At 46.4% G+C, this 17171-nt stretch overlaps 4 non-coding genes across 4 annotated transcripts; 3 read left to right on the plus strand and 1 right to left on the minus strand.

The window, feature by feature from the left end:
- The first annotated feature begins 2634 nt into the window (after positions 1–2634).
- On the plus strand, positions 2635–2716 carry TRNAS-AGA. The gene has a single exon. It is a non-coding gene; the product is annotated as a tRNA-Ser (tRNA).
- A 7212-nt stretch (positions 2717–9928) lies between these two features.
- Positions 9929–10010, plus strand: TRNAS-AGA. The gene has a single exon. It is a non-coding gene; the product is annotated as a tRNA-Ser (tRNA).
- Positions 10011–10433: 423 nt separating this feature from the next.
- TRNAD-GUC lies at positions 10434–10505 on the plus strand. The gene has a single exon. It is a non-coding gene; the product is annotated as a tRNA-Asp (tRNA).
- Positions 10506–14531: 4026 nt separating this feature from the next.
- On the minus strand, positions 14532–14613 carry TRNAS-UGA. The gene has a single exon. It is a non-coding gene; the product is annotated as a tRNA-Ser (tRNA).
- Between the last annotated feature and the right edge of the window lie 2558 nt (positions 14614–17171).

A 17171-nucleotide genomic window follows, 5' to 3' on the forward strand; every position in this document is an offset into this window, starting at 1 on the left:
CAGTCATAAGTACCTTCAACAATCACCCTTCTGATTTCTGACACCATAAATTTGTTTTGTCTATTTTGAACTACATATAAATAGAATTATGAGGTATGCATGTCTTTATGTCTGGTATCACTTTAATATGAGGTGAGATTTTTCCAATTTGTGTGCAGCTGACATTCATTTATTCTCATTGCTCTACTCTCCCTTAGTATGAAAACCAATTATTTACCCTTTCTCTTGTTGATGGACTTTGGATTGTTTCCAGTTTGAGACTAAAATGGCTAGAATGGTTTTGTTTCCTGCAGCTGAACTCCAATTCACTTTTGTCTGAATCTATTGTCCTATGCCCCCTCTTTTCTTTCCCAGTCCACACATGTTAATGGGGAGAAAAATAAAAGGGGTGAAACTGTCAGGGATCTCTGTTACTTTTATTCTAAGTAAAAAAGAAAAAAAATCGATTCAACAAATTCAGTTCATATTAATTGCAGCCATCTTTTTTTCTCCTGTGGTTTTTGAAAGCATGAAACATTTCTTTTCTGTTATTTCTTAGGTATACAACTTCCTTCAAACTAGAGTTCCAAAGGAATTTACTTAAAATGTTGTAGGTTTGTTACAAATGTGAAGACTGTAGGCAACAGGTCTGAGCAATGGAAACTTGGTCAAGGCACAAGGGCCCACAGTGACCACCTGGCTGAATGCAGAAGGCCCACCAGGTGACCCACTTCAAAATACCCATAAGCCCCAGCTGATCAATGGGCTACTTACAACCAGGCACACTTACCAACAAGGGACAATTCCATACATCCCCATACCTCCTCACTTTCCCATTTTTAAATTTTATTTTATTTATTTATTTGAGAGAGAGTGCGAGAGCACGCGATGGGGGTGGGGGCGGAGGGGCAGGGAGAGAATCCCACGCAGCCTCCATGCTCAGCTCGGAGCCCCTTGGGGCTCCGTCTCACGATCCTGCGATCATGACCCGAGCTGAGATCAAGAGCCCAGCGAGCTTAACTGACTGAGCCACCCGGGCGCCCCTCACTTTCCCATTTTGAGTACAGCCCCCACCCACCGCCTCCTTGCAGCCAGTCTCCTCTTCTGTCCTGTACCCCCCCCCCCATGTTGTATTCAGTAAATTTCTACCTCCCTTGTTCTGGCCTCAGATGAATCCCTCACCGCCTGTGCCACCGGCTTCCACCTGATTGTCCCCCCAAATACGGGGGCCCCCATCCAATCCGACAGACACCACATAGACCCAATAGAAGTGTCACGACATAACTAACTATGGCAACATCTATATCACAACTTCGATTTTACTTTAAATTTGCACTTAGTCATGCTTTTTAAAAGAATGATTATGTGATTGACACTCATTTCGACAGCAAAGGCCGTTCATATGTGAAGCTGCTCAGTTAAATATGGAGTCCGGCTCCTTCACCCAAAACTCGGGTTAATAGTCCCCTCAGCGCAGACTCCCTCCATTAAACTGGGGGTTTCTTAGAGTTGATTTCATCTCCGTGGGAGAGGACTCTCCCTTCCTCTCCCCCCCACCCCTTCACTCTTCTCTTCACCTCTCTCCCCCCTCCTCCTATTTATCTTTGCCTCAAAAAGTGACATTTATTCAAAGAAAACAAAAAGACAAGCAATGACAAGCTGTCCCTCTTTTGTCACCGTTTCCTCCCCGCTCTGGCTGCTCCCCAGCACCCCCCCCGGACCGAACCCTGGCTAGGCTAGGCAGCGGGACAGCCCCTCTCGGATGGGGTCAGCACCGCTGAGGGGCATCTTCTCCATGGACATGTGGTCGAGGGTCTCTGTCTCCGAGAGCGCTCTGTCTCCTGTCGCCGCGTTAGCAGGGTCTGCGGACAGGTGCCCCACCACGGCCGGTTCCGGGCCTACAGCTGCCTGCGCTACACTTCGTCCTCTGTGTGTTTAGACGGCACGCTAGAACTCTGCCTTCCGACTCCAATCCCCCTCCTCCTCCCCCCCCTCCCCCCCCCACCCTGTCTCACCGTGTCCCCACCCTCCTACCCCCGCCCCCTCCACCCCCCCACCCTGTCTCACCGTGTCCTCCCTCTTTAAAAAATTAGATTAAGACCTTCTAAGCAGGATGGACAAAAATCAGTTTCAAGACTCGGGGAAACACTGCGACAGAGAAACTAAGTCGAAATGTAAGAGGAACAGCAGAACCTGTTGCGTGGGTTAAATTCGAAGAGCAGCAGCCCCTGCGTCGGCCCGAAGAAACTCAAGGCTTAGCAACACGCGGGCGAACGGCTGCGGCACTTTGGGCGCCGACCGGGGACGCCTCGCGCGGGGCATCAGGGAGGCGCGCGGGGCATCAGGGAGGCGCGCGGGGCATCAGGGAGGCGCGCGGAAGGAGAGCGGGAGGCCCCTGCGCCTGCGCGCCCGCGGGGTTGGCGCCCGGGAACCGCGCCCGGAAGCCCGCGCGCCCGGCCGGCCCGGAGCGGGCAGGGGGCACCGGAAGTCGCCCGGGACTGCTGGTGGCGCTGGTGCTCTCGGGTCGCGGGGGCCCCGGGGCCGGCCGCTTCCGTGCGTCGGTGACTTCCCCGCGGCGCGGCCGGGGAGCTCGGGAGGGTGGGTGCGCGTCGCCCCAGGGCTCCACGGGAGCGCGTCCGTGGCTCCCGCTCGCACGTAGTCGTGGCCGAGTGGTTAAGGCGACGGGCTAGAAATCCGTTGGGGTCTCCCCGCGCAGGTTCGAGTCCTGCCGACTACGGCGTGGTTTTCTCCGACCCCCTGGGATTGCCCCGGGAGGAGCGCGCTGGCCGGTCCCGCCACTGCAGGGGGACCCCGGTGACCGAGTGCCCTGCTCCGTCCCTCGTAACCTTGCTGCCCCCGAGCTCCTGTCCTGCGGTGGTTTTCTTCAACGGTTGCCTTCACGGGCAAAAAACGAAACGCACGAAACTAAAGAAAGCCAGCCAACCCATTTTTGTTTGAGCGAAATGCCGCCTCTCTGCCGTCCTTGAAACCCCCCGGGATCTTCCTCCCCACGCGCGCCCTGTGGCGAGATCACGGCTGTCACTTCGAAAGCCAGCTCCGTGAGACCCCAGGCCGGGCTGGGTTTGCAGGAGTCCCACCCGAGGTGCGGCGCTCACCTCCAGCCGAGAGCCCGCAGAGCCGGGCCTTCCCGCGGCGCTTCCCGAGCCATCTCGGGCTCCGACAAACCGTGCCTGTTCTTCCACGCAAATATGACCTTTCTTCTTCCTTTACCTGTTTTTCTAGACAACCAAAGGTAATGAAAAAAAGCGAAATGCATAAATCATATGATGAGTAACACCAAAGGAGAATCGGAATTTGACCGTGGGGAGCCGTGGCACACGCCAAGTTAATCAGCCGATCGTAGTCAGCGTCTCCAGTCTCGGGATAATCAATATCACGCTCCTCCCAGTGATGAACTGCGATGGGTACCACCCCATCTGTGTGGTTTTCTGCTAAAAGCGCATAATCTGAATTTAACTCTCAGGAAACATTAGACAAACTCAAGTTTAGGGGGCATTCTACAAAATACCTGACCAACTGGTTTTTTAAATGTCAATGAAATGGGACACCTGGGTGGCTCAGTCGATTGGGCATCTGCCTTTGGCTCAGGTCATGATCTCAGGGTCCTGGGATCGAGCTTCCCCCCACCAGCCCCGTTGGGCTCCCTGCTCAGCGGGGAGCCTGCTGCCCCCCCCCCCCCCGCTTGCGCTCTCTCCCTGTCAAATAGGCAAAATCTTTAAAGAAAAAAAAATTAAATAAATGTCAATGAAATGAAAAACAAAGAGTGGGGAGCTCTTCCAGATTCAAGGACTAAAGAGACAGGACAACTGGATGCAATCTATTTTTCTTGAAATAAAGGATCCATACAATCGGCAAAACATTAACAGGTTCTGTAGATTAAATAAGAGTTTTAATCCTGATTTTGTAATTGTTCTGTGGTTAGGAAAGAGAAGGTTCCTGTTTTTGGAAAACACTGAAATACTTAGGGGTAAAGGAACATCTTGTCTGAAACTCACTTTCAATACCTAAGAAAAAAATTTGTGTATGTGCAAATCTATCTCTATCTATTGAAAAAATAAAGCACATGTCATAAATTGTTAACATTTGGTGAATATAGTTGAAGGATTTATGAAAATTCTTTGTACTATTCTTGCAACTTCTCCATAAATTAGAAATTATGTCAAAATAAAAAGTTGAAAGAGATCAATTAATTCAAAAATAATGCTCATTGAAATAAAAACCCAAGCACAATTTGAACATAAGATGTAACATAGATGATGAGGAAATTATTAAATATGAATTTATACCTGGTGAGAGAATAGTATGCAGAATTCAATAGTAAGCAAGGAAATTGATACACATTATTTTAATGATTATTTTTAATAAAGGCACAAGATGGGAGTATCACACAACAGTATCATGCATGATTGAAGGGTGAATATAATCAAATCATTCTGGGGTCCCATGATTTTGTATCAGGAAAAAATGAGAAGTGTATTGAATGGCTGAGTGTTACATCAGCTTTTTTTTTCCCCTAAGATTTTATTAAGAGCAAGAGCAAGAGAGCATGAGCAGGGGGAGGGGCAGAGGGAGAAGCAGGCTCACAGCTGAGCAGGGAGCCTGACCCAGGACTCCATCCCAGGACCCTGAAATCATGACCTGAGCTGAAAGCAGACCCTTAACCAACTGAGCCATCCAGGTGCCACAACATCAGCTTTTCTATGAATTCACCATCCAAGTTCATAATCAAGAAACATCCTTCTAGGACAAAAATAAACCTGACATTTTAATCAACACTCTAAACATTAATTATTACAATTATGTTACTTAAATGTTAGTGGGTAAAGTGTAAATGAGTGTTGTGCAGCAGGGGTATCACTAAATTATTTCTTCAGTCCCTCTGGTTCATATTTGAAGTAATATGTAGATCCCACTTTCAGCTAAGATTAAACATTATTTGTTTCTGTTTCTTCTTTTCACTATAGACCATATATAAAATGCATATGTGTATAACAAGTGGAAATTAAGATTCAAATATTTCACTTGCAGCCAAACCTTAAACATCTATAAATAAATCTAACAAAAGATGTGCAAGAATCTGTATTAAAAACTACAAAATATTGCTGGTGGAAATTAAATGGAGGGAAACACTATGTTTATTTTTTGAAAGACTCAATTTTTTTGAAAGACTCAATTTTATCAAGATGGCAACTATTTCCAAATTGATCAATAGATTCAATAAAATCCCAATCAACCTCCAAACACGTATTTTATGGAAATTAACTCACTGTTTTAAAAACACATTTGGAAATGTGTAGCAACTAAAAAACAAGAAGCTACTGAAGAAGATAGCAAAGTTGGAAGACTGGCACTATATTTATATCAAGATCTATGTAATTACTTATAAATCTATAATAATTAAGACAGTATACTATTGACTATTATATACGTAAATACTAAAACAATATCTTCATATCTATATCAACTTGGCCAGGTTGAACTACATTCCCCAGAATTCCCTTTTCTAGATGTTTCTGATCAGATGGTCCCCAAGAGATATTCTTGCCGTGGATTCAGAGGGAGAAGTCAAGTGGCAGCTGTTCTGTAGCTCATTCTAACTCATCTGCTGACTTACCTCCTCGTGAGGGCATGCCTCTGCCCCACCTTCCCCTGGATCCTCCTTCAGCCTCCTCTTTCCTGGATAAACGTGTGTGTTTAAGTCTAAGTGAAGGACCCTGGCTTCATTTAGAAGGACAGCAGGACAGAAGGACACCTGCACCAAAGTAACACAGATTTCAGTCCGTCCTGGCTCCCATTCATGCTTGTGGGTTCCAGCTTGTTCTAATCCATCTTCCTTCCCTTCTTGATCAATCTGCCCTATGGACTCTGAGCCATGGCACTTCAACATTTATGTAGACTACTTAAGCAGCTTCTACAAATCTTATACGAATATAGGTATATATATATATAATATATATGAAATGTATGTAACCATCCCCGTGGTTCTGCTTCTGTTACTGAATGCTGACTGCAATTCTTTGTTCATGGACTTGTTCCAATTGTTAATTCTCACAGTGTTGACCAGGAATAAAATGCAGAATGTCTACATTCAAGGGGAGGATCATGGAAGAAAAGGATGAATAAACACTACATAAAGGAAAGGATGATGTCCCACCAAGATTTAAAGTCAGATTGGTGGGGGATGCCTGGGTGGCTCAGTCGCTTGGGCAGCAAGTGACTCTTGGTTTCAGCTCAGGTCATGATCTTGGGGTCATGGGACAAGCCCCCCCCCCCCCGCTCTCTCTAAAATAAATAAATAAATCTTTAAAAATAAATAAAATCAGATTGGTGGATTTAAAATGACCAGTGCCAAAAGGACTTGTTTTTCACCATGGTGGAACAACTGGGACCAGACTTAACTTAAACTAAAAAACTGAATAAAGTATACAAAAACCATGTTCTTCAGACAGTAGACATCTTCAGACAGTAACTAACTTTGATACCTGGGAGAAGGAAAACAAATGAGAAAAAAATCAAGCCACCTTAATGCCTGAAAACAGATCAAGAGGGGCATTTCATAATGATAAAGGGGTAAATTACAGCAAAAGGACATAACAATCCTACATATGTATGCACTTAATCACAGCGTTTCAAAATACATGTAGCAAAATCTGATAAACTGATAAGAGAAATAGAAAAATTCTTCACATACAGTTGGAGATTTTAACACTTCTCTTTCAGCAATTGATAGAACAACTAGTCAGGAAAATCAGTAAGAATATATTCTCTAACCATGACAGAATTAAACCAGAAATCAATACCAGAAATTAAAGACTTCTAAATAACCCACAAGCCAAATAATATATCATAAGAGAAATTTAAGTTTTTCATTAAGAAAAGAAAAGCAGGGCGCCTGGGTGGCTCAGTTGGTTAAGCGACTGCCTTCGGCTCAGGTCATGATCCTGGAGTCCCGGGATTGAGTCCCACATCAGGCTCCCTGCTCAGCAGGGAGTCTGCTTCTCCCTCTGACCCTCCTCCCTCTCATGCTCTCTCTCATTCTCTCTCTCGCAAATAAATAAAATCTTAAAAAAAAAAAAAGAAAAGAAAAGCAAAATATAACAAAGTGTCTGCAGCTGAAGTTTTGTATAGAGAGCAACTTATAGCCAGAAATGTTTATATTATAAAAAAACAAATTTCTCTAATAAATTAATTATACTTCCACCTTAAGAAACTAAAAAAAGTACCTGAAATTAATATAACACTGTATGTTAACAATACTGGAATGAAAAAACTTAATTTAAAAAAAAAGGAAACTAGAAAAAAAGAAGAGCAAATTAAACACAAAATAAGCAGAAGGAAAGAAGTATTAAATAGAAAGCAAAAATTAATTAAACAAAACAGAAAACAGTAGAGAAAATCAATGAAACCCAAAGTCTGGTTATTTGACAAATTGAATAATATTGACAAATCTTTAGCCAGACAGATCAGGAAAAAAAAAAAAAGAGTCACATATTACCAATATCAGGAAAGAAAGAGGGGACATGTGCCCAGATTCTACAGATGATAAAAGAATATTATGAATAATATTATGTCCATTAATGTGACAAATTAGATGAAATGGATCAATTTCTCAAAAGACACAAACTACAGCTTACTCAAGAAAAAATAAAGAATCTAAATTGTCATATATCTATTTAAAATAGAATTTGTAGGGGTGCCTGGGTGGCTCAGTCGGTTAAGCATCCAACTCTTGGTTTCAGCTCGGGTCATGATTTTGGTGTCCTGGGATGAGCCCAGAGTTGGGCTCTGCATTCCATGAGGAGTCTTCTTGAAATTCTCTCTCCCTCTTCCTCTGTCCCTCCCCTTGCTCTAGTGGGAAATAAATAAATAAATAAATAAATAAATAAATAAATAAATAAAATCTTCAAAACTAAATAAACAAACAAATAAAATAGAATTTGTAATTAAAAACCTTCTCACAAAGAAAAATCCAGGCCAATAAAGATGGCTTTATTGGTAAATTCTACCAAACCTTTAAAGAAGGAAGAACGCCATATCTACATAAACTTTAACAAAAATTAAAAGAGAAGGGAACACTTTCCTACTCATTTTATGAGGTCAACATTACCCTGATAACAAAAACCAAATGACAATTGAGAAAAAAAATCACAGACTCATGTTCTCCCATGAAAAGAGTTGCAAGTATTCTTAACAAATTTTAGCAAATTGAATCAAGTAATTTCTGAAAAGGATGATATGCCATGACCAAGTGGGGTTATCCATGGGTTGCAAAAAGTGACTATTGCTTTTCAGGTCTCAGGGAAGTCATTTTCCCTGTGCCTGAGGAAACATGGGGATGAAGATGCTTCCATTCTGACATTCAGTAGCCCTGTGAATTGATGAACTTCTCTGCACACGTTTCTGTTTGTAAATGAGAGTGTCGGCACTTCATGGAACTGTTCCGAGGATTTAATGAAGTTATTCATCAGAAGTCACTTTCTGGGTGGCTCAGTCGGTTAAGTGGCTGCCTTCCGCTCAGGTCATGGTCCCAGGGTCCTGGGATCGAGCCCTGCATCCGGCTCGCTGCTAGGCGGGAAGCCTGCTTCTCCCTCTCCCACTCCCCCTGCTTGTGTTCCCTCTCTCGCTGTGTCTCTCTCTGTCAAATAGATAAATCAAATCTTAAAAAAAAAAAAAAAGAAGAAGAAGAAATCACTTTCTAAAATGTGAAATAAAGAGCTGGGAGATACCAGATCAATTTTTTTTTTTTTTTTACCAGATCAATTTCCATGCCACACCACTCCTTGTTTCTTCAAACAGATGACAAGTGATGTAGAATCATCCTATAATTTTAAAGGAAGTGTGGGGACATTTTAAATCCAAAGACAAAGAAATACTATACTTTGCCTCCAAATTTGAAAGAGAGAGAAAAGCTGAAAGAATAAAGCAGAGAATAGCTATGATTCCAACACCCCAGGGAAGTTAGTATTCAGTTTTTTGTCGACACATCCAGTTTTCTAATGTAAGGGTATGTAGTGGCATTTGAACCTGTTTTTGCATTTTTATATTTTCCAATTATATAAATAATGCAGAAAACAATGATTATTATGAAAATTTTAAAGAATACAAAAGTAATTTAAATATTTTTATCCCTCATTTCCATTCCACTTGTTTGCATTCTTGTTAGATTGGTGAGGATCCCATCAGATTTTTTTTTCATTGTTCCTGTGTAATTTGGAGGTTCATTTTATATAAATGGGACTATTTGTATTTGTTGTTTTGTGTATTAAGGTTCACACACATTTTCCAAGTAAAAGGATAAAGACCTAACTCTTTAACGGCTCCATGGTACCCATGGTACCCATCAGACTAATCCCTTAGTGATGAATACGTTACTTCTTTTATTATTATTATTATTATTTTAGCTATTAGAAACGATGCTGCAGTGGGCCCTGTAACCATGCACATCACCAGCTGTCTCTGCCGGTTCCTTGGTCAAAGTGGTGAATTCACACAAAGCACAGCATCTCCCACTCCCTCCGACATGCGGTTGTGAGCGTCCAGGACCGTTGGAAGACGAGGTGCCCAAAGGCCGTGGACCAGCGCGGGCTGGAGGGAGGGCCTGCTCAGCCGGGAGAAAGCGAAGTTCGGTTCTCGGGGCCCGGCTCGGACCACCGCGCGTCCCCGGGGCCGCCAGGCGCGGGCTCGGGCTTTGCCCGACTGACTGGTTGGCTCCAAACACGGATGCTCGCGCGGTGAGGACTCTCATCCCAGCGCTCCCGATTGCCCAGGGGCACGAGAGGCTGGGCTTTTTAAATTTTTACAAAAACCAAACCCCATTGTACCCGAAGGTTTGTGTTCCATTCACGAACTTTCCTTTCCGGGACGCGGGCAGGTTAGCCTGGTCTGTGTTCTTTGTCATCCGCGAATTGAAAAAAGGCTGGAGCAGCGGGTAGTCGTGGCCGAGTGGTTAAGGCGATGGACTAGAAATCCATTGGGGTCTCCCCGCGCAGGTTCGAATCCTGCCGACTACGGAGGCTTCTTTTGGGGCCGGATTAAATGCACGCGGTGGGGCCGGACCCCGGCCAGAACTGCCTCGCCCGGGGGCGTCACTTTTACTAACTCGAGGGAGCGGCGATCGCCCCCGGGGCAGGGGCCTCGGGGACGCCCGGCGGGGAGCTCGGGGGGGGGGGGGGTCCTGCGCGGAAAGGCCCGGGAGCAGAGCGCTCGGAGGTCGGAGGCGCCGCTTCAGCGGCCTCGGTCGCCTGCGCTCGCCGCACGCCCATCGGGCGGGGAGACCCTGCGGGGCAGCGGGCGCCGTCGGGCGGGAAGGGCGGGCAGCCCGGGGCGCACACGCGGGCTGAGTGGGGTCGCGAGCCCCGCGGCGGGCGCAGCGCACGGGTCCGCGCCCTGCAGCTCCGTTGATGTGGCGTCTCTGAGGCGGCGCCGCCAGGTCTTCCTCGTTAGTATAGTGGTGAGTATCCCCGCCTGTCACGCGGGAGACCGGGGTTCGATTCCCCGACGGGGAGCACCGAGGCTGTTTTTGTGGCCACCGGTTCGTTTTGGAGTTCCTGGCCGGCAGGGCCGCACTGCTTCGGATCAAATACTGTGCGCTTTCGCGCTGTCGTCTGAGAGGTGCTGGGCTCGCCCCGGTGGGGACCGAGCGCGGGGGACCGGGACCCCAGTGGGACCCCTCCCGCGGGGGACCGGGACCCCGGTGGGACCCCTCCCGCGTGACACCTGCCCGGCAGAGGGCTGGGTCCAGGATGCGACCGAGACGTGCAGACGTTGTCATGACACCGTTACGTTAACATTTGTGAGGTAGAGCGCGAGGTGACGCGTAGTGAGTCAACAACGGACCGCAGGAGAGATCACGCTCGAGAAGTTCCTGACTCCCGGTCTTGGAGCAGGTGCACAGCACTCCTTAAGGCGCCGCAGGGGGAGGTCAAGGCAGAGGGCAGAGCAACGGGGCCGGGGGAACCTGATTACGGTCCATGGGTGGAGTGCTTGGGGCCTCCAGAGCTAAGGCTGGATTGGCCGATTCGAACCACAAGAGGGGTTTGGGTGAGCTCCACAGGGGTCTGATCTGAGGACAGCACAAGGTCATGGTCCTGGGAGGCCGGGTGACTGTTGATCACAAGGGCTGTTGGGGAAGTCCTAACAGGAGCTGACACTTGCTGGTGACTCTGTGGGCTGCTCTGTAGGGCAGCCCTTGTAGGAGGGCCTCGTGTCCGTTGAGGGTCCCTGCAGGCCACGGAAAATGGGTGCCACGGCAGCCACACCGGGAGTAGCTTAGCCAGCCTCTCCACATGTACAGGTCCATATGGATGGGGATAAGAAAAATGAATATGAAATAGACAAGCCAATAGAAAAATGGGCAAAAGAGTTCAACAGGTCCTTCACAGAAAAGGAAATCAAAATAACCAATAAACATATGAAAGGGTGATCTTCATCAATCATTGGAAAAGTAAAACAATTCGATTCCACTACTGTATTCCTCAGAGTTCTCCAGAGAAAGAAAACCAGTGGGATGTGGATGTATATAGAGCTTTATTTTGAGGAATTGCCTGGCAAGATTATGGAGGCTGCAGCAGGTCCAAAATCGGAGGAGTGGGGGGCAGGCTGGGGACCCGGGAAGAGCTCACGCTGTAGTTCAAGCCTGAAGACTATCTGCTGACAGAATTCCTCCTTGTTGGGGGGGGGGGTCAGTCTTTTGTTTTATTGATGCCCACCCACATTACAGAGGGCAATCTCCTTGACTCAAAGTCCACCAGCTTAAATATTAATCTCCTCCCAAAACACCCTCACGGAAACAAAACAGAAACACAGAATAATGCCTGACCACATACGTGGGCACCGTGGCCAGCAGGTTGGCACATAAAACTAACTGTCACAACTAGTTTCCTATTTGAAAGGTTAAAATAACAAAAGGCAGGCGATACCAAGTGGTCTCAAGGACATGGAGTACTCTTAGATGTGGGCACGCCAATGGGGTCAATCGCTTGCAAAAACATTTTGGCATTAGAAGACTAAAGCTTGAACCTACACATTTACTGTGATCCCACAGTCTCATCCATGAGTATATCTCCCCAGCAAAAATCCCTCCTTCTGTTCACTTGAAAGACACGGATGAGAATATTCATGACAGCGCCGTTTATCATAGCCCAAATTAGAAGCAATCCAAATGCCCTCCTGGAGGGGGCGGACTTTAAGAAATGCCTTAACATCTGTGGCTTATTTTGAAGAGTGGAAATAGTGGGAAAATGCCTGTCAGAATGAGAGTGAAGGCACTGGGGGACTTCTACGACCCAGGAAGCTCAGAATAAGAGTGGGCCAGAGGGGTGACACTCCAGTATTTGACACCCTGGTGGCTGCTCCTTCCAAATCCCATTCTTCCTCCTCCTCCTATGTGTGTATGTGGGGAGGGGGGCTGTTTTGTTGTGTTTTTCTATAAACAAAAGCTCTGTCCCTACCTGGACCTTTTCTTTCCACTTTCATCTGCATGCAAATCAGAGTACTGAGTCTCTGAATTCATGCTTTGTTTCCCAAATCAACCAAAAAGCCCAGATAAATGTTCTTGGTCCCTGAATGTGCAGGAGAAGGTATGAAGAGAGAGGACGCGGACCAGAAAACCTTCCCCTGGAGTCTCTAAAGAGACGGAGACATTGAACATGGTGAGTACCGGCAGGAAACTGTGCTATTTGATTTGGGAGGTTTTCTCTAACTGATCTGATTTTCATTTTTTATTTTTAAATCCCACTTCTTTACATCCTGTGTTGTTTGACTCTCATTTCTAGTTATGTTTGGACCAAAACAGACAAGTAATGAAACGGAACCAAAACTTGCAGATGTGATTCCATGCCACACACAACAGATAAAGCGTACCAGACCACGGTGTGCGAGACAAACTACCTGAGCTCACCTTCTTTGTATTTCACTTTATTTACACATTTTATGGCAGTATCATGGAGTAATTCCACATGGACTCACATTCCAAAGATAAGTCCACTGACTGTCCCAGTCATTTATTTAGTTTACATATTCTGATCACTGTTGCCACAGATCTCCTTCTGCAATTTCTGCTCTAAAATTATCCTATGACTAATCCTGGCCCCGAAAGTCCCCTCCTCGAGGCACTGAAACTCTTTCAGACTAAGATTCTCCCTTGCTGAGAAAGTTTAATACCCCGTTTACCAGAATGAACAGGCTTCCCTGATAGTTTTTGTATGGGGCTCCACATGGATTTTGCTTTTAGTCTCAAAGTGGAAGTATTCCTGGGCTTGGCAGCCAAAGCCTTAAATCCACGTCCTGTGGTTTAACAAACTTTCCCACTCTTGGACTCTGGAGTGTTCAGGCTGAGAAGATAGAATGGGTGTGGTGCTCTTCTTTATAAACTAATCATTCATATGAAGCTGCAATAGCAATCACTTATTATCATTCAAAAACAGATTAACACCTCATTGCTGTCGAAAGATATTCCCCAAACTTGGGCTAGCAGAACACTTAATCCACAATCGGTAAGAACCTCATACTCCAGACCAACCACTTAGACTTATCTATGGAAGCAAAAATCTGAATAAGAGTAAGGCAGTAACATTAATTTCCAACTGTAGGCAATAGCAATGGAAGCATCCCCTGATCTGCCCCCACACCTGCCCCAACTTTTGGTTCCCTGGGTATAGACACAAACTAAGAGTTCAAACTCAGCCCTGCCACTTACTAGCTGGGTGACCTTGGCCATATTATTTTACTCCTATGGGTGTCAGTTTTCAGATTTATAGACTAAGGGTAATAATAGTATTCACTTCGTCTGAATGTGATCACGCAGGCTAACACACATGAAGCACTTGGAAATAGGTCTGTAACACATGCTTGATAAGTAGGAACTGATATGAAAGTCATTCCTGTGTATAAACTACAGCAGGATTGAGTCGTTAACCACTGGTTTTTAAAAAGTGTGTTCCCTGCAGTATCTGTGAAAAGCAACCTCACAACCACACTTAAGAAAGTCCTTGGTCTAGGTACCATTTTACTGGGCAGTGTTGGGCAAGTCAAGCTTCGGTTTCTTATTCTGTAAAATGGGACTGATATCACCAAGGCCAAAGGGTTATATTGGTGATTAAATTAAATGAAGTAACGCATATGATGCTAATTCAGTGCTTGGGACATAGTAAGGATTCAAAAAAATGATAGCTGTTAGAGTAAATACTGCTTTACGCATCTTGAACTCTAGATGGTGGCAACGAAAACACCTCCACTCCAGGAGAGCACGGGGATCTGACTCTGATGCTGAGAATCCAAGTGGGCTATGACCCGTAATTGAGGAAAAGGAGTAGCCTTCCTCAAACCGGGTGTGATATTAAGTGACGTTCACACCCTCACAGATGAGACTGAGGGTCAATGTTCCAGACCCAGTGGTGTTTGGAATGGAAGGAAGAGATTCTCTGACGCACAGAAATAGGTAACTGGCAACGCGGAGTGAGACCAGCACTCGACTAGAACGCAGAAGTTTCCGTTTTGTTTGGCGGCAAATGGACCGGACTTCGGGGTAAAACCGTAGCCGGCAGGATTCGAACCTGCGCGGGGAGACCCCAATGGATTTCAAGTCCATCGCCTTAACCACTCGGCCACGACTACCTCCGGGCAGGTGTGTGTTGTTAGCGCCCTTGAAGGTGCGCCACCTGATAGGCGCCGGCCCATCCCCCGCCGTGGTGCGACATGACACTGTGATGTAGGGAAGGATGCTTTGGCGTGTGGTCCGCGAACAAGGAACGTCCTACGTCCGTTCGGGGCTTCTCAGTCTCGGACGAAACGCGTCGCCCATAAGCAAATCCAACTTCAGCGGGGCGGGGGGAATTCAGGGAAGCGCCGGGAGCCGAGGGGGGACTGTCCACCCCCTCACCGCCGACCGCCCGTGCGCACGGAGGGACTTTGGCGCAGGTGGCGGCCCCAGCGACCCCAGACCTGCAGTGCCAGCGGCGCCTGGAAGTGGGCTGGAAGGACTGGGAGTCGTTCGCGTTTCCTTTCCGCGTTAAGCACTCAAACCTGAATGTCTTCGATGGCCTTCAACTGCTTTGCCCTTTCCCTGCTTCCAAAGAACTGGCTGAAGCCCGACCTGGGCGGGGGTGCGGGCTGGGAGGGGGCAGGGGGGGTCCAGGAGCAGAAGGAGACGCTGGGGGGGTCCCTGCCCCTCGCCTCCGCAGAGAGGGAAGCCCGCAACCGCGGGAGCCTGGCCGATGGGGGAGAAGCGGCTCGGACAACAGGTTTTCCAGCCTCAGGACATTCTCTCCGCTCCCCCCCCACACAGGAGGGTGTGAATGCCGACGAAATCTAGCTGTGTTAATAGAATTGTTCCTACCAGTAGACCTGGTTCAGTGACACACTCCAGAACCGGGTTCTTCTTTGAATGGAAAATTTAGGGACCATAGGATTGAGCCCTGGAAATTGATCAAAACACCATCGCAGTCGACTCAGACAGACTTTCAGATACAATCAGGAGAAACCGTTCAGGTCCGAGGTCCTCAAAGTCTCTAGGAGTTAGCTCTCCCATATCTGTTTTCGCTTGGGGCAGGCAAAGAGAGGACTGCTGCTGGGCTGGGCCCAAGTGTGTGGCCCAAGAAGATGCGCTGCAATCCTTCCCCTCCCACCTGGGAATGCGACTTCATTTGAAAACGGTCTTTGCTACTGCAGTCAAGTTCAAGTGAGGTCATTCTGGGTTAGGTCGGGCCCTAAATCCAATGATAGTATCCTTACAAGGAGAGGGAGATTTGGAGACACACAGAAGCAGACAGACGGGGACAACGGCCACGTCAGAAGGTGGCAGGGATCGGAGCAATGAAGCTGCAAACATAGGCAGGCCAGGGAAGAAGCCATGAAAGAGATTTACACTCAGACCCTCCAGAAACAACCTTGCAGACACCCTGAATTTGGGTTTCTGGTTTCTGGAGCTGTGAGAAGGTAGATTTCTGTTGTTTTAAGCCACGCACTTTATGGTAATTTGTTAGGGCAGCCCTAGCATGCTAACAGAGCTCCCTTCCCCAGGCGCCTGGAACAAGGGCCTTGTTCGGGGTAGCACTTCTGAACCGCTACTCCCAGTGCTTCCACAGGGCAAACTTATTTTGGAGAAAACTCTTCTAGGGAAATAATCCAAACTAAAGGAAATCATTTATGTGCAAAGACTTATACGATACTTTTAGTTATAATAATAACATGATTAAAACATCTCCAACAATGGGGGGATGATTATATAGCTTACGTTATATATAGCTGGAAGAGTGTTGCAAAGCTACTGGAAACAATATTTTGGAAGAGGCTGTGATAGCTCAGGGAAGAAGCCCATGATAAAATGTTAAATGAAAGGAACTAGATTAAAACTATATGTAATATATGACCTTGATTATGTACAATTTTGCTTTATAAATATTTGGAATTGGGGGGAAATATGCCAAATACTGGGTTTGAGGGTTGTGGGTTATTTTTCTCCTTTGTTTTTCTATGATTTGAAGCATACATCATTACTGAAATTTTTAAAATGAAGAAGCAGAAATAGTGATTTTATTGCTGGACCGAGAAAGATGTATTCTCTAGATACAAGACTTCAGTATTACTCAGTAGCCAAACATGGGCTCAAGGGTCATTGTCCAAAGGGACTACTTGTTAAATATGTTGGTGAAGTCAAATTTTACAGAGAGATTAAGTGCCTGGCCCAAGGTCACAGAGCTAGTAGCTAAAAGCAACTGAAGACTTGCAGCTAGGAAATCTGAATTCAGTGCAGGGAAGGTTTAGGGCAGAAACATGCTGCATTCATTTTGGCTTTTGTTGATTTATTTGTTTTTATTTTATTTATTTATTTGACAGAGAGAGAGAGAGTGAGAGAGGGAATGCAAGCAGGGGGAATGGGAGAGGGAGAAGCAGGCTCCCCGCTGAGCAGGGAGCCCGATGTGGGACTCGATCCCAGGACCCTGGGATCATGACCTGAGCCGAAGGCAGCCGCTTAACGACTGAGCCACCCAGGTGCCCCTGTTGATTTATTTTTTAATAGGTTTTGTCAATCCATTTTGCTTTTAAAACTAAATGTTGTATAATTTATAATGATGATGATGATAATAATAATAATTTGAGAAATAATTTGGGAGATTGAAGTCCAAAGCCAGCCACGATGGTGAGGCTGTGGCTGGAAGAGACTGCCTTTCCGA

This window comes from Phoca vitulina, unplaced genomic scaffold, assembly GCF_004348235.1.
Source record: "Phoca vitulina isolate PV1807 unplaced genomic scaffold, GSC_HSeal_1.0 scaffold125, whole genome shotgun sequence".
Taxonomy (NCBI): Eukaryota; Metazoa; Chordata; class Mammalia; order Carnivora; family Phocidae; genus Phoca; species Phoca vitulina.